The 27,772-nt window shown below is 45.3% G+C and overlaps 1 long non-coding RNA gene across 1 annotated transcript; it reads right to left on the reverse strand.

Moving 5' to 3' along the window:
- Positions 1 to 1,690: 1,690 nt before the first annotated feature.
- Positions 1,691 to 26,265, reverse strand: LOC129495716 (uncharacterized). The gene is made up of 4 exons (XR_008661596.1): positions 25,974 to 26,265; positions 25,162 to 25,288; positions 5,348 to 5,403; positions 1,691 to 3,120 (listed from the first exon to the last, which is right to left on the reverse strand). It is a non-coding gene; the product is annotated as an uncharacterized LOC129495716 (long non-coding RNA).
- Positions 26,266 to 27,772: the final 1,507 nt, after the last annotated feature.

Consider the following 27,772-nt stretch of genomic DNA (forward strand, 5'->3'; position numbering starts at 1 on the left):
CTGGTTCCACTCATGAGCTCTTTAATTCGCTCAGCAAACATGTACTGAGTGCTTCATCCTGAGGAGATAAAGATAAGTAAGTCCCTGTCCTCAGAAGCTCCAGCCTACCAGAGAAGTTGTGTTGACAAATCTCTAAGAAAATAATCACTAACTCAAACAAACCAGGGCCCACTAACCAAACCCCACTGCTTTCTGGATGGCTCCCTTCCTGTTCATGGAGCCTGGTATCTGAAAGAGCGACCTCTCTGCCTATGTATTTGAAAACCTGGTTTCAGAGCTCCTGCTGTTGCTGTATGCTGCTAACAGGGACCAATCTGCGGGAGACAGCATTTTTTAGAAAAAGATTGTTTGTTTGTTTGTTTGTTCGTTCATTCATCTGAGGGAGAAGGTGAGAGAGAAAGAGAACACAGGCCAGGGACAGGGGCAGAGGGAGAAGAAGCAGACCCCCTGCTGAGCAGGGAGCCTGACACAGGGCTCCATCCCAGGGCTCCATCCCAGGACTCTGGGGTCATGACCTGAGCCGAAGGCAGATGCTTAACCAGCTTGAGTCACCCTCGCGCCTGGAGGCAGCACTTTTTTACTCACTTGTGAGTTCTGAATATTCAGAAGTAGACGCAGGTCTTAGGGGAGGGGATGCAGACCCAAAGGCCTGCGCCCAGGGACGCCAGGAATTAGGGCCGCCCGGAGGGCAGGCAGGCAGGCAGGCACGTGCGGCTGGGGCTGGCTTCAGGGGGAGAAACACCCCCCCCCCCCCCCCCCGAGAGTCAGACGCCTACGGGGCTGAGGACAGGGAGCGGTGGGGACAGCGACATTGAGCACCTGCCTCTAAGCGGCTGCCTCCGGTCGGCTTCGCGGCCCTCTAACCCGGGGCGGCTGGTGGCGGACTCAGGCCGGAGGCGGGGCGGGGACCTCGCCCCTTGAAAGGCTGGTTGGCCGGAGGGACCACAGAGCCTACCCCGGGGGTGCGGCAGCACCCATCACCACGAGGGCTTCCTGGGTGAGTCGGTGCCCAGCCGGGAGACCGAGGCGAGAGCAGCCGGCTGACAGGGGAGCAGGGCGGCGGCTGCAGGGGCAGGTGACTCCGGGCTGGGCCTCGGGCATCCTGGGGAGGCCGCGTCCATCCACAGGCCCTGGTTCCTAAAGAGCCTTTTGTGATGGAATTTTCACAGGCTTTGCTGAAATGAAGTTTTCTTAAGTTTTGGTTTGGTTGTAATGACCTTTCTTTTGTGAAAAAGTAGTGATCGTTAAATGCATACCTGACAGAGAACAAGTTGGCAGCTCTACAGGGCTCTCCAGTATTGTCTTCTTCTGCTTTACTATTTATTTTATCTTACTTTGCTTTATGTTCTTTTCAACTGCCTTACAGAATCCAGATGTCTGGGAATGAGGCTCAAGGGGAACGGCAGAGGGTCTTAGCAAAGGAGTGACGCACATTTGCATTTTGGAATGAAAAGTGGTCAGGAGGTGAGAGTGACTTCGGAAGGTGGGGTGCAGGCAGGGAGGTCAGGAGGGCGGGCGGAAGCACAGCGGGGTGTGGAAGAGGCCTCACCCCCCCGCAGAGGTGCTCAGGGCAGGATGGACCGAGCAGAGGCAAGAAATGGAGGGTGGGGGGCTGTGAAGCTCCAGAAGCTGAAGGCCTGCTTGTTCCCCTCTGGGGTCCTGGTGTCTGAGGCCCTGCCTGGCCCAGCTGGTCACCACGCACGCTTGCTGACCACCAACAAACTCGGAGGCTGACCGAGTGCAGGAAAGGAGGGGCAGAGGGGGCAGGCTGGTGGTTCCCGGCCCCTGCGGCTAGGTGGATGACAGTGCCCACAGCTGGGATGGAGGGACACTGGGGGACAGGCAGGACTGGGGGAAGATGGCAACTCCTGCTTCGGAGGTGTTGAGTGTTAAGGGTTCATGGGACATCCAGGCAGAGAGGCACAACGGGCAAACCCATCATAGGCCGGGAGGGCCAGGGAGGGGTCAAGGCTAGAACCCTGCCAGCTGGGGGAGACGGAGGGAGATGCTTAAACAGCTCTCTGAAGTGACTGTAAATCAGCAAGTGAAACTTTATTGAACATTCCAGAATACATCAGTGGGGGAAACACCCGCCAACACACACCATACTTCATTATGAAGTGCGACATGGTGATATGGTGTCATGGTTGATATGCTGGGACTCAGATTTACTTTATTATCCCTGCTTCAGAAACCCAGAATCTTCTCTATCATATCCTTGATATTATACCCAACAACCTGTAGCAACTTAAATGTTTCCTAGTTTTGCTTGTTATGAATTTCAAATCTTGAATATATATGAAAATCTTCCAAAAGATGAGAAAAATATTCTAAAGAAGTTTATGCACTGTAGGCTTTATCAGACACACAGTTTGAGAAGGTTAGGGAAAAAAATGCTAAGATAGTTCTTTCCTCGCAAATTCAGATTTGACTGGTTAACCTGGTTTCTTGGATAATGTGATATTTATTCTAACCTGCCTTTGCTGCAAAACTTAGAGGTAGGGGCACCTGGGTGGCTCAGTGGTTGAGCATCTGCCTTTGGCTCGGGGAGTGATCCTGAGGTCCCAGGATCCCCCGTAGGGAGCCTGTTTTTCCCTCTGCCTGTGTCTCTGCCTCTCTCTTTCTCTCTGTCTCTCATGAATAAATAAATAAAATCTTAAAAAAAAAAAAACCCAAAAACTTAGAGGCAAAAAAAAAAGACAAGTGAATAAGCATTTGAGATGGGGATGAGGAAGGACACGTTGTTGGAGGCACTCAGCGTTTGGCAGGCACTGTGCTGGGCACTTGCAATAGACTGTCACCGAATCTTCCCAAGTGCACGGCAGGGCAACACCGTTTAGCCCTTACAAATGAGAGAACCGAGAACCTTCAAAACTTGTCCGCAGTCACATGCTCAGTAAAGTGGTAGAGATTAGGTTTGAATCCAAATCTGTCTCTCTAAAGCCCTCGGCAAAGCCCAGGATGTACTCTGATTTTGCATTTGCTGTTTACCTCAGGTCCGGTTAGGCAAGTCCCTACTCCAGAGAGAGCTGTGCCTTGGGCTTATTAGGGCTTGATTTCCATGGTCACAAGGAAGGTATCCCCTCCCCAAATCTTCCATCATCAGATCATTCTGCTGCACTTGAGGCAAGAGGAAACAGAGAGAAAGAAGAAAATCAATGGAACACAGCATGTTTACACCCCAACAGCTCTGAGCAAAGTAGGCAATGGTCAGCCTTTGCCAATGTCCAGGCAATGGACACTTGATCGTCATCAGGCCAGGAGACCCCCACCCGGGTCAGGGCAGAGGTGACCTGTCCAGGCAGATAGCTATTAACAAGATGTCACTGCAGGAGCTGGGAGGAACCCCAGGCAGCGACGGAGAGGCTCTGTCACCACTCAGCTTGCAATCCAGCCGCCTTCACTCACTTGGCAAAAGGTTTTTGGAGAAGTTAAAATGGAGCATGTGGCCAGCATTTGGGGAAATATTGAAGACCTGGGCTCCAATACTATGAAACTTACTATTGTAATTTCACTCATCTCTTTAACAAATATTTTTTGAGTGCCAGTTTTGTGACTGACCATGGGTGGTGAGTAAAACGGACACAGGTTCTTGCCTTTGTAAAGTTCATCATCTGGAGGAGAGGGCACAGACAGTAAACAAACCCAAGTTATAAAACTACCAATTGGAATCATTGCTCTGTGGGGACAGTGGTGTCAGACCTCTGGGGGTCTTCTGTTCAAATCACCATCTTGGGGAAGATATTCGGTGGGGGGTAAGGCACCCAGCAAGAGTCAGCTCACACTTCCTGAGCACTAACAGGTGATGGTCTAGAAGACAGAAGTTACCTTCTACCTCTCATGCTGCTCTTGGGGGGAGTATTGGGAATTGAGAAATGTTCATGAACGTGAAGGCGGTAGATGGTTGCTTGTTTAAGAATATTTATGCCTCGGGGTACCTGGGTGGCACAGTTGGTTGAGTGTCCAACTCTGGTTTTGGCTCCAGTTGTGATCTCAGGGTTGTGACATTGAGCCCCACATCAGGCTTCTTCTCAGTAAGAAGTCTGCTTAAGACTCTCTTTCCCTCTCCTCCCTCCCCCTCCCACCTCTAAAATAAATTTAAAATCTTAAAAAGAAAAAAAAGAAAAGAATATTCACGCCTTCCCTTACAGCTCCATTGGTAAAAGTATATTTCCCTATCCCTTCACTTGGAGGTCAGCTGGGTGACTGGCAATGGGGTGCCAATAGTTGTAATGCAAACTCAGACAGTTGGGATTGTCCTTCTGTTTCTCTGTCATGGCTGTGAAAAGAGCTTGCCCTTATAGCTGCTGCCCCTTTGGCTTGGACCCCAGAGAGAACACACAGAGTATTAAACCCAATCCACGAGAGAAGCCCAATCCAGCTGGAGCTGGAGCTCAGTGCAGTCACCACGGATCCACGCAGACTTGAGAGCGTGAGAAGAAATGCCTGCTGTTGTAAGCCACGAGTTTTGGGGTGGTTTGTTACACAACAGTATGTGGCAATCGCTCCTTGATACAACCAGTAACAGTGCCAGGAGGTAGTTGGGAGAATTAAGCTCCTCTTGCTCAAGCTATCCCAAAACAAACAATCTAACTGAAAACAATGGATATACTATGCAAATACAGCACCCAGAAAAAATCCTCTCTTAACAACTGCCTTCCCACCATATTCTAGCTCTCAGCTGCCACAGGAATGCTGGAGCTGCCACTGTAGAGCACAGCTTCTGCCTCTGGAAGTGGACATTGCTGCATGGGCATTGCCAGCTCCAGGGGCACAGGTGACTCTCTTCATGCCATTCTTGACCTCCTGGTGGTTCTGAACTTTTAGGATTAAAGGCAGAAACTTTCATTTCCCCTGCACCTTCCACTGGTTCTCTCTCTCTCTCTCTCATTTTCCTTTCCTTCTCTACAACCCACCCTGACATTTACTGTAAATAGGCTCTGACTGGTTCTGTGTGGATCAAATGGCCACCTGTAGTCCAATCAGCTGGACCCCGGGTACAACATCAAGTTCAGTGAGCATGACTGAGGGGTGTCTGGGTGCTCAGTTGGTTAACTGTCTGCCTTCAGATCAGGTCATGATATCAGGGTCCTGGGATGAAGCCCCACATTGGGCTCCCTGCTCAGCAGAGAGCCTGCTTCTCCCTCTACCTTTGTCCCTTTCCCCACTCGTTCTCTCAAATAAATAAATATTTTAAAATGAGCGTGACTGCAGGGAGCCAGCTTTCTGTGAATGAGTATAGAGTTCAGGGGGCATTGCAAGCTGAGCAAAAAGCCCCAGAGCAGCCTATTTCTGGGCTGAGCCATCTCTGTTATTCCTCTGTAAACAGACAGTGCTGAATACTCACCTGTGACTCCTGGGAGCTGCAGACACCGACTGAGTGATTACAGTAGCATCTTTACCCTGGAACAGAACATCGACCACGGTAGTGATAATAAACCCAGTTACAGGGCAGTGTTAGGGGACCAAGATTTCTCATCATCCTCGGGTAACACTGGGCAAAGAGCCAGTTAAGTGATGACACTGAAGCCCTAATGTTTTCCCTCCAGAGTTATAGGGCACAAGCTGAACTGAACCCCCATTACCACTCTCAATACCCTCTGAAAGAAGCACATTTCCCAGAAAGTCAGGAGTGTCTGTTCCCCATACCAGACTCAACTAACCATCACAAGTACAACTTCTCCACTATCAGGTAATTTTATCAATAGCAAAATCCACTTACTACTAAAATATATATTTAAGGAAGGCAGGCAGTTCTTACTGCAAACTTTCAGTGGCTAGATGGCACAGCTTCAGTTGGCCTGGGGTAATAAGGCCAAAATCAAGCCATGAGTCAAGGGAGCAATAAAAATCTGAGTCAGGTGGCACCTGGGTTTCTCAGTGGTTGGACGTCTGCCTTTGGCTCCGGTCACAGTCTCAGGATCCTGGGATCGAGTCCCTCAGGGACCCTGCTTCTCCCTCTGCTGTGTCTCTGCCTTTCTCTCTCTCTCTCCCCCTCTCTTTGTCTCTCTGTATCTCATGAATAAGTAAATAAAATCGCAAAAAAAAAAAAAAAAATTCTGAATCAGACTTCCAGTCTAGGCTTCCAAGTATAGCAAGGTTTCCTAAAGTATATGCCAAGAAGCACTGGTTATAGGGGACATGATGAGAAAAACAACAACAAAAGAATTTCATGGTTAAATAAGACCCAGTAGATCAGATTCAGCTTGCTAAGCCAGCAACTAGAAGCTAGAAGCTCAGAATCAAGAGTGACGAAGAAGCTCCAGAGTTCAGGCTCAGAAGCTAGAGTAGAATGACAGCCCGGCTGTGTAAAAGCTAGAGTACAGTTAGAGACCAAGTGCTAAGAGAATACTGGGACAGGAGAGCTGATTCACACCAGGGAGACCTAGGACAATTTCCTAGACTGGGACATGTGCCTAGCGTGCAGTTGGCATTCGTGTAGACTCAATGGTGTAGATAGGATTTGCGCAGCACTTGGCAGAATGGCAGGTGGGGAGGTAGGAAGGCCATTTTGGGCAGAGGAAACATTTGCACAATAGCCTGGAGTGTGGGGTTAGCTCTGTCTGCAGGTGGTTGGAAAGGGGGGCATGAGACTTTCGCTTTGTGCATTCTCAGCATCTCCCCAGGGAAGGAAGAGCGACTTTCAGCCTCGTGCTGTTTCGGGGCACAGCCCTGGAATGAAACAGGACCCGCCGCCCTCATCAATGCCCGCTTTTGACCGAGATTGGGCTGAGCCGGGGCCAGGCAGCCCCAATTCCCGCCTGGACAAAGCAGAGACCCAGGCTCCCCTGGCACGCGCCAGCTGGGCTCAGCAGGGCTGAGTGTCCATTACTGCGCGCTGCAGGCTCCCAGGCAGGGCCCCGGCTGCTTTGTTCACGGCTGCTCCTTGGAGCGAGAAGAGCAGTGGCGCTGGTATCTCCTCCCCAGTCCAGACTCGCTTTGTTCTGCGGGACAGCTCTACCGTTGTGCGTCCTGTCACCCGCCCCTAGGTCTTCCTCTCCTTCCACACTCCAGGCCAAGGGAGGGGGGGGATGCTGTGTCCTCAATTTAAAAGGCTTCAGAGCTCTTGGGTAGGAAGGGAGGGTGGAAAAAAGTCATAGGCTGAGAATGTCTATGGGAGTGCAAATGTCCAGCACTGAGCCTCTGGCAACACTTGCCATGAAACTCACATTTAAAATATAACATAAAACAATTAGAAAGTTTTCCCTTGGTTCAGTAGTATTTATGAGAAACCAAAGAAGCCTGGGAGACATTAATCAGAATCAGAATCATTTTCTGGCCTCCTTCAGTGATTTTTTTTAAAGATTTATTTATTTATTCATGAGAGACACATACACAGGCAGAGGGAGAAGCAGGCTCCCTTCGAGGAGCCCGATGTGGGACCCGATCCCAAATTCCAGGATCACTTACTGAGCCAAAGGCAGATGCTCAACTGGTAGGCCACCCAGGCATCCCCCCTCCAGTGATGATCTTTAATTTCTTAACAGTCTTATTAGGCTCCTAATAGTTTTTCCTGCCTGTAAAATGGGCCACCTCCATCCACAAGGCAGCTCCTGTGACATATGATGATGGTGCTGATACTCCAGAGAAGAGAAGTGGAGCCCACTTCTGCAAGAGATTCTTCCAGTGAACAACTAGCAACTGCTGAGGACAGTGAGCAGGGAGAGGTACTTCAGTATTTAAGTCAGAGAGACTTTCTGAGCTTCTGAACTGCCGTCCTGGTTCTCCTAACCATCTGCTGATCAAACAGGGCCAATGCACTTAACTCCCTCTCCTGTCAAGTGGGGATAATCACATCTACTTTACAAATAGTTGCGAAGATTCAGTGAAATAATAGGTATAAAGCATTTCATGCAATGCCTGCACTTCACAAGTGCTCAATAAATGTTAGCCCTTTGGTGTGAAAACCACTGCCCTACCTGTCAAAGGTGTCCCTTTTATACCAAACAGATGGGGGTCCACACAGTCATAGCCCTCTATCCAGCAATCCCTCCACCTCTGCCCAGAACTCACCTTAAGAAACTATACAACCAAGGGGTGCCTGGGTGGCTCAGTCAATCGAGCAGCCCACTCTTGGTTTTGACTTAGGTGGTGATCTCAGGGTTCTGATCTCAGGGTCATGAGATCAAGCCCTGAGTTGGGCTCTGTGTTCAGTGCAGAGTCTGCTTGAGATCCTCTCTCCCTTTGCCTCTGATCCTCCCTTCTCACTCATGCATGCTCTCTCTCTCTAATAAATAAACAAATAAATAAAATCTTAAAAAACAACAACTATGCAACCAAGAGGAAATGAGGTATAAACAAAAGGGTATTCTCTGCAAAGTTAGTAACAATAGAAAAAAAACTGGAACAGTTAAATGATGAAGTACGCTTAATTATAAAACATCCATTTTACGGACTATTCTTCTGTGACTATTAAAAAGTGTCACAGGCAGAGGGAGAAGCAGGCTCCATGCCGGGAGTCCGACGCGGGACTCGATCCTAGGACTCCAGGATTGCGTCCTGGGCCAAGCAGGCGCCAAACCGCTGAGCCACCCAGGGATCCTGAGAAAGGATAGTCTTGCCAACAAATGGTGTTGGTACAATTGGATAGGCACATGCAGAAGCCAAAACACTTAGACCTTACATTATACCAGACATAAAAACGAAGTCAAAATTGATCACAGGCCTAAATATAAGAACTAAAACTATAAAAAGTTTTTCTCTTCAAAAATAATACCACTAAGAAAATGAAAAGAAAAACCAGGTGGGGAGAAAATATTTGTGAATTGTATCTCTAACTAAAAAGAAAAACACTTATAATTCAGTGACAAGAAGACAACCTAATTTAAAAGGGGGCAGAAGATTTTAAGTCATCTCACCAAAGAAAACACATAAAAGGCTAAAACCCACAAAGAAATGTTTCACACCATTAGTCATTAAGGAAGTGCAATTTGAATTCAACAAAACCACTTCCCACCCACTTTAAAGGCTACAATTAAAGAGAGACAATGGGACCACGTGTCTCGCTCCTCCGTAGAGCATGCCATGTGAGACCTCAGGGTCGAGTTGGGCACAAAGCCTATTTTAAAAAAAGAGAAAGAGAGAGAGACAATAATAAGTGCTGGCGAGGATATGGAGAAATCGGAACCTTCATGGATGGCTGGTGGGAATGTAAAATGGTGCAGCCACTTTGCAACAGTTTGGCTGTTTATTTAAAAAGTTAAACAGAGTTACCATATGACTCAGCAATTCCACTCCTACCTATCTGGCCAAGAAAAATGAAAACATATGTCCACACAAAGACATATGTTCACAGCAGCAGTGTTCGTAACAGCCAAAACTTGGGACCAATCCAAGTGTCCATCATCTGGCGAGTGGATAAACAAAATATTCATACAATAGGATATTATTCAGGAGCAGACTACTGACACATAACTACAATGTGGATGGGCCTCAAAAACATTTTACTAAGTAAAATGAGCCAGACACAAATTTACATAGAATTTCTAGGAAATACAAATCTCTAATACAGAAAGCATATCAGTGGTTTCCTAGGGCAGGGGAGGAAAGCAGGAACTACAAAGCAGGCACAAGGGACTTTGGGAAGTAATGGAATTGTTCTAAACCTGGGTTTTAGCGATGGTTGCACAACTATACAAATTTATTAAAAGTCCTAGAATTATACACTAAAATATGTGGATTTTATGGTATATAGGTTATGCATCCATATAATACTTTAAAGATTGTATAGCAACATGAATAAATTATGGTATGTTAAGTAAATACAAGAAAGCTAATACAAAATATGTAAATATTCAAAATACGTGAATGATGACAACCAATGGATGAATCAGAATAAAGGTGAAGGAACTATGGAGCAATAAAATGGGAGATTTTGTATGTGTGTCTTTTACCAAAATGTTCCTTAATCATTTTTTGTTATTTTGAAAAATATAAAGAGTGAGACAGACTGTTTGGCATTTGGTCCTGTAGCTTTGCAAGGGATCGGAGAGAGGATAATAACACCTCCTCATTCTCTGGTTCTTTTCTTCTGCATTGCCAGAGAGGTTTACAGACATTAGAGCTCATTAATCCTCAACAATCCATGAAACAGGTAGAGAATAATATTACCTTCCCCACCTAGCTTAATCTGATTCATTTAATGGTATAATTTATTTGAATTTAGGATGAGGGCTTTATACGAAGCCATTTGTAATCATATTTTTCTATATTCTGAATCTCTACATATGTATATCCAAGAACAAATGGATTACATTTTAACCACCGCCTCTGAACCTGCCCCCTTCTCATTGTCCTCTTATCCATCCTGAGTTAAAGCTGAGGTGTCCTGTTACCTTAGCTTCAAAACAAAAAACACTTGGCATGTCTAATGCTTCTGGTGGGCCCAAATGGAATCTTTTTGTGCTATCCTTAACTCATCTGGACTGCAGAAATGAGCGTTCAGGCACTAGCTTAGCCAGCTGATGAATAATGGATCACTGTGTTTCGGGTAGGACTTACTCTCTCTACACCACAAACAGGTGAGATCCCATGCTTGGAGAACAAATGATTCCTAAATAACAAATCCTGAAGAAGGTCCTTGTTTCACAAGTATTCTACTGCATGTGCTGTCGCCCCAAATGACCTTCTTTACCTATTTCTCCTTGGCTTCTCCTTTTAAAAAAAAAAAATTATTTATTTATTCATGAGAGCCACAGAGAGAGAGAGAGAGGCAGAGACACAGGCAGAGGGAGAAGCAGGCTCCATTCAGGGAGCCCGACGTGGGACTAGATCCCTGGTCTCCAGGATCATGCCCTGGGCTGAAGGCAGGCTGCCCGCCTTGGCTTCTCCTTAAGTACCCTCTCCCCACTCCACACTGAGAAGCGTTTCTCTCCATGCTTTAATGGATACAGACCTGGGTTTTCCCCCTTAACAAGCTGCATTACAAAGCATATTTGCTTAGGTGCTTCTCTTCCTCTATTAGATTGTGAATTCATGGAAAGAGTTAATGGCATAATCACTTTTGAATCCCAGCACGTGGTGACAGTGAGGATCCTATTAGTCTCCTGGGGCTGCCATAACAAGTACCACGGACAGGGTGACTTGAACAATAGAAATTTATTTTCCCACAGTTCTGGAGACTAGAAGTCCACCATCAAGGCATGGTTAAGGTTAATTTCACGCTCTCTCTCCTTGGTTTATAGGTAACTATCTTCTCCCTGTGCCTTCAACATAGTCTTACCCAGTATACATCTGTCCTACTCCCCCTGCCTTTTTTTTTTTAAGATTTATTTATTTATTTTAGGGAGGGGAGAGAGAGAGAGAGAGAGAGAGAGAACAGGGAAGGGGGTGGAGAGGCAGAGAATCTCAATCAGATTCCACACTAAGTGCAGAGCCAGACATGGGGCTTGATCTCACAACCCCAAGATCTTGACCTGAGCTGAAATCAAGAGTTGGACACTTAACCAACTGCACCACCCAGGAGCCCCTGTCCTAATTAAGGACACTAGTCAGATTAGGACCACCCATATGACATCATTTTATCATAATGACTTCTTTAAAGGTCTTGTCTCTAAATATAGTCATATTCCGAGGTACTGGGGTTTGACTTCAACAATGAATCGGGGGGGGGGGGGGCACAATTTAGCCCATAATAACAGTGACGTAGAGGACAGAAACAGCTGCCATTTATTGAGTGCTTATTACTATATACCAGACTCTTGACTTTCCACCTGCTATCTCTTTTAATCTTCAATAATCCTATGATTATGGTCAATATTTTGTCATTCAAATTTATAGATAAGGGAACCAAGGAGATTCCCTTAAGTCACTTACCCAAAGTCAGAGAGCTAATGTGTAGTGGAAATGAAATTCAGTATCAAGTTATTCTGCTTCCAGAATTACACTTCCAATCACCATGTTCTGCTAGGTGGTACATAAGAGAAGTGCAGTGTATGTTTGAAGAAAGAATGACTGAATAAGTAAATGAAATAATAAAGAACACAGACATGTGACATATAGATAGAGTTGTACCACAGACCACGTCATAGTTCCCAAAACTTATGGAAATTACATGTATCAAAGTTTGCTAGATGGTTATCCTAAAAGGTAACTTAATTTTTGTCTTCTGATGCCAGATTTTTATTTTATTTTAATTTTTTAAAAGATTTTATTCATTTATTTATGAGAGACACACACAGAGAGAGGCATAGACACAGGCAGAGGGAGAAGCAGGCTCCATGCAGGGAGCCTGACATGGGACTCGATCCTGGGACTCCGGGATCACGCCCTGAGCCCAAGGCAGACACTAAACTGCCGAGCCACCCAGGTGTCCCATGATGCCAGATTTTTTAAGGAATTCTGTCAAATTTAAAGTTTTTTGCTTAAAAAATAAAAGCTGGGGGATGCTTAGGTCATGTAGTTAAGTGACCCACTCTTGGTTTTGGGGTTGTGATCTCGGGGTCCTGAGATGGAGCCCACATCGGGCTCCTCGCTCAGTGCAGAGTCTGCTCGTGGATCTCCCTCCCTCCCCGTACGCCCTCTCATGCTCTCTTCAAATACATACATAAAATCTTTAAAATAAATAAATAAATAATAAAAGCTGAAGTTCTACATTCAAAGAACTATATAGAGCCCCCAGAAGTTTCACACACGGTCAGTTTCAAACTGTCTTTTTTGACTGAGGAAATGAGCTCAGTGAGGTTAATGACTTGCTGTTACTTCATTAGACCTGATAACGCATTAATTATGCATCGTTGTTATTATTTATCATCACTGTGCCTTTTTTTTTTTTTAGCAAGACCTTTTCAGGAGGTCTTTTTTTTTAAGATTTTATTTATTTATTCATGAGAGACACAGAGAGAGAGAGAGGCAGAGACACAGGCAGAGGGAGAAGCAGGCTCCCTGCAGGGGGCCTGAGGTGGGTTTGATCCCAGGACTCCAGGATCACGCCCCAGGCCGAAGGTAGTGCTAAACCACTGAGCCACTGGGGCTGCCCCCATCACTGTGCTCTTAGGTGTGGAATAATCACCTTAGGTTCTCCTTTTCCCCAAGATCATTCCAGAGAAGTAGGGCTGTTAGATAGGGGGTGATAGTCTGGTGGTGACAGTAGGGGCTAAATCAGCCACCTTTCAAAGCCACCTTCCAAATTCCTTTTTCCACTTGCCTTTCCCCCCACCGCCATCACAAATCATCCAGTCTAGAGAAAGGGGGCTTTTTCTCCCACCCACTGGCTGGGAGGGGTATTTCCTAACCATCGCTGATGAAAAGAAAAGCAAAGTTCTGCAAAATTCCCAGGAAGATTAAGCATGTTATGGAGTGCTGCCAGAAAATCGACTTGTGTTCACAGCCACCTGCTCTTGACAGTGTCTCCTAGTGGGGTGTTGGGCCCCAAAAACAGAATCATGGAAAAATCACAGGTCGTTAGAGACAGAAAGGAACTCACACCCTATTTAGTCCAACTTCCTTAGAGGAGGAAATGAAGTTGCAGGGGATGACTGACTAACCCAGGATTGGCTGAACAATTAATGAGAATATTGGAAGCAACTGGCCTCTTCCAGGGCAGAACTAGGCAGTCTGCATAAAGTTTCCCTCGCACCTCTCATCCTCTTTACAGCTGGGCAGTATTTTCTAACACGTGACCTGCATGCCACTCATGGTTACACAAGATGCTTTTACTTATTATTTTTCAAAATGGGCCAAGTTTTTTTCTTGTAATAGCTTTATGTATTTGTTTTCAATTGATATTAGAAAAAATAATTAGTTCACAAAGGCTGTGACTCCTCAGGTAAAGCAGATTTTAAAAGAAATTATCAATTTTATTAAAAATATGTTTATTTAGGGATCCCTGGGTGTCGCAGCGGTTTAGCGCCTGCCTTTGGCCCAGGGCGCGATCCTGGAGACTCGGGATCGGATCCCACGTCGGGCTCCCAGTGCATGGAGCCTGCTTCTCCCTCTGCCTGTGTCTCTGCCTCTCTCTCTCTCTGTGACTATCATAAATAAATAAATAAAAATCAAAAAAATATGTTTATTTAGAATGCCTGGGTGGCTCAGTGGTTGAGCATCTGCCTTCAGCTCAAGTAGTGGTCCCGGGGTCCTTGGGATGGAGTCCCTACATCAGGCTCCCTGCAGGGAGCCTCCTTCTCCTTCTGCATATGTCTCCACCTCTCTCTGTGTCACTCATGAATAAAATAAAACCTTAAAATATATATATATGTTCATTTAGATTTTTTTAAAGTGAGTTGATTTAAAGAAAAAATCCATAAATAACTTTACAGACAGTATGATGATAGGGCAAAAACTGTGCGGTGGTATGCAATTTGTTGAACTGTGAGAGACACTGAACAAGGATAATTCTCTCCTTTTCATAGATGTATTAACTGGTGGGTGGAGAAGAGATGGTATCTGCTCATAGATACAACAAAAATATTTTTACTTACAGATCGGGAATCTGTTTGCCCAGTCCTTACAAGCAAGCACCAGGACTACTGGTTTATACACAGGCCATGGGATTACAATACTTTCAGAGTGGCCATCGGATAAAGCCTCCCCTTGTAGATGAATATTACAAATACATTGTGAGAAGAGCAGTTGTATTGAACTCTTACTGATACACTTACATGTTTGGCACTGAAATGATGAACCAGAAAAGATTCTGCTGCAAATGTTCTCATGGTAATCTGTCACTTATCAGATCCCAGTCTTTTATCTGAAAATTGGCAGACCGGACAGCAACCAGTCTACACTTGTCTATACAGTTGCCGTTCTGACATGTTTATGTGAAAAAATACACTTTGTTTTTATAGGGTGAATAATATCCTCAAAGGGCAATTTAGGTTTCCCATTGCCCAATTTAAGCTGGTCCCAGATATCCTTAGCCTTTAAGTAATCCCTTTCTTTATTTAAAAATGTCTCATTAAGTCCTCAAAATTTGCAAAGTTGAGTAATGAGTTAAGGTAAAGCTTTCTGCAGAGTTTTTCTGAGGCTGTTTCATTGTTCACAGAGTTCCCACCTTAAAATTTGTGTCTAGAACATTTGGAATCAATGAGCAGAGGCTTAAGCCCCCCCTCAGAGGAGGATCAAGCATTAATCCTCAAATTTGAAGACTGTGGGCCCAAAATTTTAAATCCAGTATCTTCTTAGCCCAGTCCCTGGAGGCCCAGGGATAATCCATCAAATCTCCCATTCCAACAGAGACACTTGTGGTAGTGTTTTCTTAGAGACACGACGATGTCAAAGGAGTATCCCCCAGACAATTGCAATGATGTGAGCCCCGCTCTGTGGTCAGATCTCACAAGCATCTGAATGGCACACAAGACTACAATAAATGACAGGGCAATCCCTGGGCTGGCTTTCAAAACTTCTCAGGGAACATTATGTTCAGGGCCCTTTTAGAATGTTTACACTCTCCTTTGTTTAAATATGTTTTAAGACATTTACCTGATCTTAAAAATGTATCCTCCTCCTTCTTACCCCTGAAACTCCTTTTAGTCAGAGGCCAATGAGACCATCGTAGCTAAGACCTTCCAAGTGTTCAAACTGAACACACGCTGATGATTAGAGTCTCATGAGATAAACACAGCTCTGAGCCTGGAGAGAGTTTACATGCCTGATGCGGGGTTGGCACTCTGCACAGTCACTGGAGCCAAGCCCTCACCCAGCCAGGCTCTCTCATTCTACCTGACGCTGTACTCTTTTCCCAGTTTCACTCTAGGTGTTCTGGGACCCATGAGGGAAGCAACATGTTCTTGTCTGGTTTGTGGTCTTGGCTGGCTTGCCTCCCACTCTGAGCTCCAGCTCTCGCTTGACCTCTTGCTCCTCCCCAGCTCTCTCACCTAACTCCCTTATTACTGTCATCTTCTCCCCATTCCCATGGCCTGAGGTCCTCCTTCCATCTGTCCTCTGACTAGAAACTAAAGCCTTTTGATTAAACACTTCCCTCTTAGTTCACGAATTTTATGCAACACATCTGAAAGACCCTGTTGCTTCAAGTCAACATTCTGTATTCACCACCAAAGGGAAATGTCCATATTCTCTAGATTTTCTTCAAGGGGAAACCACATCATAAAGAATTTGGGTTGGAGGGGGATCCCTGGGTGGCGCAGCGGTTTAGCGCCTCCCTTTGGCTCAGGGCGCGATCCTGGAGACCCGGGATCGAATCCCACGTCGGGCTCCCAGTGCATGGAGCCTGCTTCTCCCTTTGCCTATGTCTCTGCCTCTCTCTCTCTCTCTCTCTCTCTCTCTCTCTCTCTGACTATCATAAATAAATAAAAATTTAAAAAAAAAGGAATTTGGGTTGGAGATATAACCCTTAGAATTTTTCTGTAAAAACTAAAAGAAGGGGCACCTAGGTGGCTCAGTGGTTGAACTTCTGCCTTCCCCTGGGGACGTGATCCCAGGGTCCTGGGATCAAGTCCTGCATCAGGCTCCCCTCAGGGAGCCTGCTTCTCCCTCTGCCTATGTTTCTGCCTCTCTCTCTGTGTCTCTCATGAATGAATAAATAAAATTTAAAAAATAAATAAATAAAAACTAAAAGAAAATGGCAGAAAAATACAACTTAAAGGAGATGTTTAATATACAAGAATGCATCTTGTATTTTGGTATCATCACAGGTAAGATGCCTCTTACGAGATGTTACTAATGCTTCCTGACCAGTCCACATCTCCTGCTGCATGGGCAACAGACCAGGTGAGCCTCTTGCCCCAGACTCAACTGACTGCACCTGATAAGAACATCAGTCTCTGGGATGTCCCATGAGTAGCCTGTGACATTTATGACTCAATGGTCAGTCAAATTCTTCTCTCTGGATTTAGTTAAAGACACTCAGGTGGAAGTTAGTTATGGTGGCTGGAACTGGATGACCGTGCAGACTTGGGGACCAAATGGCCATTTTAGGCTATGCGTAGACAAATAACTGGAAGTAGCCAGCTAGCAAGGAAGAAGTTAAAGGAGACAACATACAGAGAGAGACTTTGCTGTGAGGGAGAGAGTTAGAAATGTGAAAAGAGCATTTCACAGAGCTGCCTTCCTTTCCGTTGGCTCTTCCAGAACTCCAATGCATGTGTGTCCTTTCAATAAACTTTATTATTTCTGGAGTCAGTGTTCCTGATTAAGACAAAACTGGTGATGAGGTGCCTGGGTGGCTCAGTTGGATAAGCACCTGACTCTTGATTTCAGCTCAGGTCATGATCTCAGGTCATGAGATCGAGCCCTGTGTTGGGCTCAGCGGGGAGTCTGCTTGAGATTCTCTCTCCTTCTGCCTTTCCCTATTCTCTCTCTCTCTCTCAAATAAATAAATCTTAAAAAAGACAAAAACTGGTGAAAGTACTGAGTTAGTCTATAGGACACTAATGGGTGACCAATAGAACTCTCTTCTACAGCAGGTTGCTTGTGACCTCTCCTCAATGTAGGCTTGGACTTCAGCCTAAGAGATACACCCAACCATGTTCAGTCCTCATTCCAAGACACTTGCCTCTGTCATTTTGATTTAAAGGAACTGCACAATCTCCTGCTCATCCAGTGCTAAATCTCTTTAGTATAGAATCACAGACCCTCAGTGTAAGAAAGAAATGATGCTATCATGCTCAACAACTCATCTCATGGTGGAATCACCTCTGTAAATCTCTGGCCAATCGTTTTCTAGCCCAGATTTGAATACTTTCAGTGACAAAAAATTATAATTAAACCCCTTCCATAGCTATCATTTACTATACCATTTATTGAATACCTGTTGTGTACTAGGCACTATGCTAACTATCCTATAAACATCTTATTTTCTGAAAACAGAAAATTCATGTTTTAAAGGAGAAAGAGAACCAGCATTTATTGAGCACTTACTGTGTGCCTTTCTCTTTATAGATGCTGTCCCTTATTAAACTCTAAAACCTACTGGGATCATTTTCAGATGAGGGAGCTAGGGCTCAGAGAGTCAAATCATTTCCCACAATCACAGCCACACATCTAGTCAATGGTCGCCAGTTAGAACTTTTTGCTCTCATTGAAAAAATTCCTATTAACTTAAGCAAAAATAGAGGCTATTGGGAAGATATGAGTAGTGAATGGAATTTAGAGAATGCTAAAGAAATAAGAAACAGGGATGGTAATAATTCTATTCTGTAGGCAAACCACATCATAAGGAATTTTGGTTGGAGATACAAGCCTTGATGATTCTCTTTATTTTTTATTTTTGGGGGAAGGGGCTCAGCTTCATTCTTTTTTTTCTTTAAAAATAATTAACATAAAGGGACCCCTGGGTGGCTCAGAGGTTGAGCGTCTCTGCCTTTGCTCTGGGCATGATCCTGGTGCCCCAGGATCGAGTCCCACATTGGGGTCCCAGAGGAAGCCTGCTTCTCCCTCTTGCCTATGTCTCTGCCTTTCTGTCTGTGTCTCTCATGAAAAAAATAAATAAAATCTTTTAAAATTAAAAAAAAAATTAACATACAGTGTATTATTAATTTGAGAAGTAGAGTTTAGTGATTCTTCAGTTGCATATAACACCCAGTGCTCATGATGATTCCTTTTAAAGACTGGAAGCTGGGCAGCCCAGGTGCCTCAGCGGTTTGGCGCTGCCTTTTAGCTCAGGGCGTGATCCTGGAGACCCGGGATCAAGTCCCACATCGGGCTCCCTGCATGGAGCCTGCTTCTCCCTCTGCCTGTGTCTCTGCCTCTCTCTCTGTGTGTGTGTCTCATAAATAAATAAATAAAATCTTAAAAAAAAAAAGACTGGAAGCAAATGGTGGGAAAATTGAACTTGAAGGAGATGCTTCCTATATAAAATGTCTCTAGTACTTTGGTATTCTCATCAGGGTATTCTTGTCAGGGCTCTGCTCAAGGAAGAATCATCTCTGGCCATTTTCCACCCTCATGTCTCTCAGCTCAAGAGAGAGGGTTCTGGGGAATTGAATCCGATGGGTCCAGCTTAGGTCACATGCTCAACTCTGGGCCAGGACTGAATAGTACATATTGATTGACTGAGCCACCAAGACTGCTGTCAATGGGGAAATGTCATTTCCCCAAAAGGAACCAAGCCATTGCTTTTAGAATAAAGAGGAATGGATTCTGGAAAGCAAAACAACAAATGCTTACCACAGTGATAGAACTGGCATTTAAATATTCTCTCCACCACTTTCTAGTCTGAGGAATAACAAACTTGTCTTTCTGTAGGATCAATACCTGTTTCCCTCCAACTTCTCCTTATTGGTCCCGGGTTTCTAACTTGGAGCTACACAACACCAGCCTATTCTTTCTTGCATCTGACAGTCCTTCAATTATTTGAAGGCAATTAACATATTCTCCTCCCTGCTCCACCCCAACACCCCAATCCTAGTCTCCTCAAATCTGGCTATTTTGCCTTTTTTGTTTGTTTTTTTCAGGATTTATCAGAAGTAGTCAGTATGTCAGAATCTGTGGAGATCAAGGTCTAATTATCAAGGGGTAAAAAGTATCATGCAAATATTTGTTATTGATAAAATACTTAGTAATTGAAGTGGCTTCTCACACCCATAGTAAGCTCTGCTCACAGGACTTTCAAACTTGGATTTATGGTTCTCATGCTAATTAAGCAAATAAAACAAAGCAGGCCTGGAGTGTACATGTAGCATAGGCCTTAGAAAACAGCCATCATCCTTTGTCGCTCGATGACACTGACTTTGAGGGTGTCTCGGCATGGCTAGGAACCAAAGAAATGAAGGTAGTGGTCTCTGGTACAGTGATAGGTGGCATCAGACACAACTACGGCCATTAAAGGGTATGGACTAAGGGGCTGTCTAGAGGATGGTCAAGAGAATTGGTGTTGGAGTCAGAAACAGTAATTAGGGGCACTGGGTGGCTCAGTCCGTTATGCCTTTGGCTCAGGTCATGATCCCAAGGTCCTGGGATTGAGCCCCACATCCGACTCCCTGCTCAGCCAGGAGCCTACTCTGGCTCTGCTTTTCTTACCAGTCCCTCTGCTTGTGCTCTCTCTCTCTCTCTAATAAATAAATACATAAGCTTAAAAAAATAAGAAAATAAAAATAAAAAAATAAAGTGTGTGCATCCATAAGGGGACATCTAGAGAATAGTCAAGAGACTGGGTTAGAGTCAGAAACAGTAACTAAGGGTGCTTGGGCGGCTAGGTTGGTCAAGCCTCTGCTTCCAGCTCAGGTCATGATCTCAGGGTCCTGGAATCGAGCCCCATGTTGGGCTCCCTGTTCAGCGGGGAGTCTGGTTCTCCCTCTTCCTCCCCCTACTTGTGCTCTCTCTCTTTCTCACTCACTCTCTCAAATAAATAAAATCTTTTAAAAAAGAAAAAGAAAGAAACAGTAACTAGATTCTGTGACTTCTAATTTGTCCATGAAGGATGAACTCTAAGACTTCATCATGGTCCTGTGAACCCCTGGCACTGCGCCTCTCAGAACAGGAGGTCAAAACTGTATGAATGAATGAACTGCCTAAGTTCAGATCCTGGTTCTGTACCTACGAACTGTGTGATTTTAGGCAAGTTCTGAAACATCTCTGTGTCTCGATCTTGTCTGTAAAATGGAGACCATAATAATACCTGTCTCAGAGTTGTTGTGGAAATTAAATGAGAAAATGTGGACAGTTTAGAACAGCACATTTCACACAGTAAGAAGAGCTCAGGATCTGGGAGTTGTTACTGTTCTGACACTTCGCTATTATTAGCACTGACTTTTGATCAGTCCTGGTCAATGATCTGCACACAAGAATCTTCACATTATACAGATATCTAAAGAGTTAAATTGCCACAGTAGCAGCTGTTTTACCACCAGCAATAGTCAACAATGAGACAGCTAAGTTTTTGTTTGCTTGTTTGTTTCTGCCAATTGAATTTTAAGATCCTTTGCTTCACTATAATTAACTCTTTGAACTAGCAAGGCTCTTTCTATGTAATCACCAGCTGCCAATCCTTTCTTGCCCTCCCATCTCACTACCAGGACTCAAGTGATGTGCATGCAATGATGGACTTCAGAGCTTTGGGAGCACACAGAGGAAGGGGAAGCAGCCACCATTTATTTGGAGGTGACTTAAATAATTTCTGCAATGAAGACAGACTGTGAAAGAAGGGGGAGGTTTGTTGTTTGTTTTTAAAGAAAACTAACAAAAAAAATAAAGAAAACTAACTTGGCAAAAAAGTTTTTAAGGTTTATTTATTTGAGACAGAGAGGTAAAGAATGTATGAGCAGCGGGGAGGGGCAGTGGGAGAGGGAGAAGCAGAGTCACTGCTGAGCAGAGAGCCCCACATGGGGCTCGATCCTAGGACTCTGAGATTATGACCTGAGCCAAAAGCAGCTGCTTTACCAACTCAGCCACCCAGGCGCCCCTAATTTGGCAAATTTTTAAAAGCTAATTGCTTGGAGGGGCACCTGGGTGGTTCAGTGCAATAGGCATCCAACTCTTGGTTTCAGCTCAGGTCATGATCACACAGTCATGGAATCGAGCCCCACATCAGGCTCTGCGCTCAGTGCCGAGTCTGCTTCAGATTCTCTCTCCCTCTGCCTCCCACTCTTTCTCTCTCAAATAAATTAATAAAATCTTTTTAAAAATTAATTACTCGGGATCCCTGGGTGGCGCAGCAGTTTGGCGCCTGCCTTTGGCCCAGGGCGCGATCCTGGAGACCCCGGATCGAATCCCACGTCGGGCTCCCAGTGCATGGAGCCTGCTTCTCCCTCTGCCTGTGTCTCTGCCTCTCTCTCTTTCTCTCTGTGACTATCATAAATAAATAAAAAAAAATTAATTACTCGGAAATTTTCAGAGTGTCGAGTTTGTTTTAGCCATGTTCCCTTTAACATTACAACCAATTTTCAGGTCCCAACTTCGTTGGCTTCCCCCTTCTCATCAATGATAAATAAGATACAGGGAAGTTAAATTGATATAAAAAAAAAACCCTTGGAATCAAAAGGAAGTCATGTGCTGCATGGGGGTGTATGTTTGTGTAGACTCCCCATTATGCTATATATTATATATATAATATTATCCTGATCTTTCGTTATTTTAACACAAAACTTTATTCCATTATGTTTTATCAAAACAGTATTTTTAACTTGAAAAATATACAGATTATGTATATGGACAATTTAGTGAGGAAAAAAACTCAGAACTTTACTTTCCTGGGTGTCTCTTTCAGCTGTGCTAATAAAAGTAGCAAATGTTGGGCAGCCCTGGTGGCTCGGCGGTTTAGCACTGCCTTCGGCCCAGGGTGTGATCCTGGGGACCCAGGATCGAGTCCCACGTCGGGCTCCCTGCATGGAGCCTGCTTCTCCCTCTGCCTGTCTCTCTGTGTCTCTCTGAATAAATAAATAAATAAAATTAAAAAAAAAAAAAAACATTGCAAATGTTACTGGACTGTCCCAAGCCAGACACCATCCTTCAAGGAGCCTATGTTTTGCTCTCAATAATACTAGAGACTTTTTAAAAAGAAAAAAGGGGGGAGAAAAGTCAGGGGACAGGGGAATGACTTTTCGCAACTATTACCTTTGGCATTTTGTACCAGTCCGGACCTTCTGAGGTATTGAGACAAGAAGCACATATTCGTTTTAGACATTTAAAAAAAAAAAGGCAGCCTGGGTGGCTCAGCAGTTTAAGCGCCTGTCTTCAGCCCAGGGTGTGATCCTGGAGACCCGGGATGGAGTCCCACGTCAGGCTCCCTGCATGGAGCCTGCTTCTCCCTCTGCCTGTGTCTCTGCCTCTCTCTCTGTGTCTATCATGAATAAATAAAATCTTAAAAAAAAAAAAAAGTACTGAATGTCTTTACAGTTTCTTCCTTGAGCTGTCTAGAGGGAATTATTTATTTTGCCTCTTTACCTTGCAAATAGCTAACGGCTTCCAGCCAAGGCTCAACCCAACCCTTTGTGCCCTGCAGTCATTTCTGTGTCTTTAAAAGAAAACCGATTCTCTGGAATGCTGTGCGTGCACATGCCTGCCCGACTCAGCAGGCCCCACCTGCTGAGCAGGTAAACCAGATCCTCCTGCCGGCCTCTGCAGCCACATTCCAGCCAGGCAAGCTCCCACTCTCTAATTGTTACCTGTCAAACAGGTCAACCAAGCACTTGGGTCTGGTCCAAACATGCGCATGTTCCCACGAAACCCTAAACCTGCAAACCTTTGACCTTTCTATAGTTTCTATAGTTCCCCCAATTCCCTTGATTATTTTAACCAGGGCCGATTTAAATCCAAAAGATGACTTTTTAACGGGAAAGACCTAGGTTCTTTCCTCCCCTTCTTTTCCTCCCCTAGGTTCTTTCCATGTACCCTTTGGGGTTTCTGGACTAGCACACTGGTCGTAATTTAAGTTGACTGGAAGGTGAAGATAGGGGTAGCAAAGTTCCTGAAATGAAATCTCCTAGCCCTAAATCATTCATGGAAATCACAGGTTGTCCACCCTGACCAAATGGAGAGTGAATTCCCTGGGGTGGATAAAAATCAAAGTGCTTCCCAGGTAAAAATTCCCTTCCTCTCCTTTCTGGCACTGGGCTGGCAGCAGAGATTATGGCCTGTGGGCTCAGCCCCAAACCTACGACAGGTGAGACCTTGAGTAAGTCACAGCTTCCTCAGCTGTGCTCAGCTTCCTTTCTTTAGTAAAGAGTAGAAGGAGGTGACACAGGTTCTAAGACCTCTTCCAACACTACTCAAGGTAAGGGGATCATGTCACAGGACTGCTGATGCTTCTTCAGCATCTAGGATTGGGTGAGAGGCATGGGTGCTACTAGGAGAGCCCTGGATCATCTTGGGTCCATTGTGATGAGTTACCAGGTCTGGGGACTTTACTCACATGTGGGCTTCCCATCTTGGGACATCTAGATAGAATACAAGACATCCTTCTTCCCCTATGTTTCCCTTCAGTGTCTCAGCTAATGAGTTCAGTCTTTTTTAAGTGGGAGAGGGGATTATTTTGATTGCTTGGTAGTATGGACTACCCTTTTTATCCTACTGATAAGGAATTCAGAACCAAAACTGTAAGCTCACTGAATCCAAACACTTCGTTTTACAGATCAAGAATCTGAGGCCTAGAGGGGGATATGAGTTACCAGATGTTCCTCAAGTAGTCAAGCTGTGGACTTAAGGGACTGTGGGAGTTGACTAGCATGATCACAACTAGAGAAGTAACGTTGGAAGATGCTCCCTCTGCTCCAATTAAGGAATTTCAAAAATCCAGGCAAGGAATATAAGCTCTCTTCTGAGATGGGAGGTGCTATAGTTGGCTGGGGCTGGGGCAGTCGGGGGGGGGGGTGGAGGGGGGGCGTGGGTATGGGACGTTCTCCTCTTGGGCTGGACAGGTTATTCTACAAAAAGCTCAGGATCACTGTGTGCAGAGCAGGATCTGGCACTTCCTGCTCATTCATCCAGCTCAGACTTGTCTGCCAGAACCAAACATGCAGGGCTGGCTCCCAAGAGAGAAACTTCCTTGAGGCTCTGGAATGGTGGAGTCAGGCAGTCTGCAGGCCTGCTTAGCATCCTTTCTTACCAGCTGCTCACTTTAGGGAGGGCAGAGTGTACAGTGCATGGGCTCAAGGAGGGGGACTCCAACCAGAAGCCTGCCTGGCTTGATCCCTGGAGAGCATTAACTCATGAGGGCACTCTGCACTGTGGATGCTGTGACCCCCGGCCCACCTCGTGCCCTGACACACAAAGGGGCTGTTCGGATGGAAGGGGTCTTCAGAGGTCAAACTGGACGAAAGGGCACTTTGTCTCCTTGTGAAGACCTTTGGGAACATGTAGACCACTATGTGGTTGCTTTAAAATAAACAGTCCCCAGTATTTACAGAACACACCTGATTAGCATTATTTTCTCATTACCAAACACAAAACTTTCCACACATGATGTATTGTTTAGCCATCAGCTTCCATCAAACGCCAAATGTCCTAACTTTCATGCTCTTCACAGGCTCACTCCACCATGTATTGGCTGCGGAGCACTGAACCAGTTACACCAGCTCCCTGGGCCCCAGCTCCCTGATCTGCATACTGGGAACAATTGTTCCACTTAAGACATGGCTTCATTGTGTGGAATAAATGAGATACCGTTTCCTGCCTGGTAATGGGGCCTCCCACATAATATGCATTTAATGTTAGCTTTTTGTTGTTGTTACTGATATAAAACTTATAAAAATAATGACCCACATGGCCCAGTTTCAGAAAGGTATGTCTAATGATCAAAAAGTAACTTAAAAATAACTCGGAGTTCCTTACTTGTCATTCTCCAACACTGTGAAGGGGGGCTTCTTACACACCAGAGCTGTGCTGTCCACACGCTGCCTTCAGTCCCAGGCTCCTTCCCCTGCCATCCCTCACACTTCTCGATGCCTCTACTTGCCATCTGTTGGTGAGACAAACAGATTTTAGTATCAAAGAATCCAAATTGTTTTTTTTTTTTTTAAGATTTTCTTTACTTATTCATGACAGACAGAGAGAGTGATAGAGACAGAGACACAGGCAGACAGAGAAGCAGACTCCATGCAGGGAGCCCGATGTGGGACTCGATCCTGGGTCCCCAGAATCACACCCGGGACTGAAGGCAGAACTAAACCACTGAGCCACCCAGGCTGCCCAAAGAATCCAAATTGTGATAAGGAAAGGCACTCTGAGGGAGAGGGTCTTCTGGATCATGGTTCGGGTTTTCCTCCCATCCTCCTCCTCGGTTGGCTACAGCTCATCCAAATGACTACATGGCAGTAGTGATAATGGGTGACTGTGCCTCTCTGACCCTTTCTTTAGGTCACCACACTGATCACAAAGCCAGCTTTCAGAGAAAGGAGTCTAAAGGCTGAGAGAATCTTCTCACTGGATAATCAGCTTCCAAATCCTCAAGTGTTGACAGCTCTCTTGAAAGCCTTGCCTTTTCGAAAATCATAATGGCCCAGGGCTACCCCAAGCACACGCCACAGGGCAGGGTCAGAGCCCTGCCCCAGGCAAAAGCAGCCGGGCCTTTGGGAATGGATGAGGAGGTTTGCACGACATTTGGCCTAGGGGTTGATAAGGAAGTCAATCGGTCAAGGTCCTACCTGGAACAGAGGGTGTACTCCACAAACCGTTGTTGAATTGGGGCTGTCGGAACCCAGCACATCCAATGAATCACCAAATCCTGTCAGTTCTACCTCCTACGTCTCTCTCAAATCTACTAAATGCTCCACATCCTCATTGCTTTGAGGTTTTGCATTTGAATCAATGTAACAGCATCCTAGCTGATCTTCTAAGAATCCTTTATGTGGCCTTTGATGGTTGAGCTGAGATTTCTCTCTCCAGTCTCACTCCTGGCTGCTTCCCAGCTTTGATCCAGGACACACCACACCTGCTCTTCCCTCTCCCTGGGATATCTCCCCTGCCTAGCCCCTACCCATTTCCCAGGTCTCTGCTTATGCATCTCTTTCCTCAGGAATGTCTACACTCTACCAAAACCAGTTTGTAACCTCCTCCCAGGCTCTCGGCAGCACGATGATAGGCACAGCGTCAGTCCTGGTCACTGCTGCAGACCCTTCAGTGGGCCCTTCAGGAGGTGTTTTCTCATTTAATCTGTAGGACCACCGAGGAACACAGGTGTGACCGTGCCCATTTGACAGATGAAGAAACTGAGTTTCAAGACATGAAATAACTTGCCCACAGTCAGCCACCTGAGACAGAGGCAGAGTCTATGCTAATCCAGATCTATGGGATTGAGGCCTATGCTTTTAACTTCTACAAGAAGCTACCCCAAGAATGCTCAATTCTCTCTGTAATTAAACAAGTCAGAGGTCAAATAATTAGTTAATGAGGCTCTGAGGCAATAATGAGAGAGATCAAAAGATTCTCCCGAGCCTCAAATTCTAATTCAAGTGAACAGGAGACCTTTCAAAGGAGGGTGTGTGGGCCCTGTCGGAGCAGTTGCTTTTTGAGCCACTAGAGTAGCCATTTTCACTCCCGTAAGTATTTAAAAGACACCTTTACAGCCACATTTTGAAGAACTTTTTGATAATGCGTAGAAAAGAATTCTGAGGTATAGCTGCACATTCTTTAAAGATTTTATTTGTTTATTCATGAGAGACACAGAGAGAGTGAGTGAGAGAGAGAGAGAGAGAGAGAGAGAGAGGCAGAGACAGAGGGAGAAGCAGGCTCCCCACAAGGAGACTGATATGGGACTTGATCCCAGATTCCAGGATCAGGACATGAGCTGAAGGCAGATGCTCAACCGCTGAGCCATCCAGGCGCCCCTAGATGCACATTCTTGCTTGTAGTCTAGACACTAGCAGTTAGAAAGTTTGAGGAGAGAATGAGGTCTAAAAAATCAGTGCTCCAAAAACCGAGATACAGGGAGTAGCCAGAGTGGCCAGAAAGAAGAGTTCACTCAGACTAGGAGGTGGAGGCTAGGGAGGATGACACATGGGAGAGCTCTAGGCGATGTGTGGAGGATACAAGAATACCAGTTCCCTACACTTCCAGAGACCACCCCCCCCACCCCCAGAGCTCCCAAGTTCAGAGGAGAGAAACAAAATTAGATGCAACAGAGAACAGACTGTCCTGGGACTGGTAATGGTTAGAGACATAGTGGAGGGAGTTTGAATTTGAACTATTTTAACCAGCATGGAAAGGACATGGCAAATAGTGTGAACCAAACACTTTCTAGTATCTCACCCAGGTATTCCTAAGAGGGCTTCAGGATGAAATGTCTTGAGTTAGTAGCAAGAAGGCCATGAGGACAACAACTGATCTGGCCATCTGCCCTTACAGAGAAAAAAAGTAACATTATTTAGGCACAGCTTTTAGTTAGAAATAAATATGAACAGGAGCAGAAAATTAAGACTCTTAGTGTGAAGGGAAGAGTCACATC

This window comes from Nyctereutes procyonoides, unplaced genomic scaffold, assembly GCF_905146905.1.
Source record: "Nyctereutes procyonoides isolate TBG_1078 unplaced genomic scaffold, NYPRO_anot_genome, whole genome shotgun sequence".
In the NCBI taxonomy this organism is placed as follows: domain Eukaryota; kingdom Metazoa; phylum Chordata; class Mammalia; order Carnivora; family Canidae; genus Nyctereutes; species Nyctereutes procyonoides.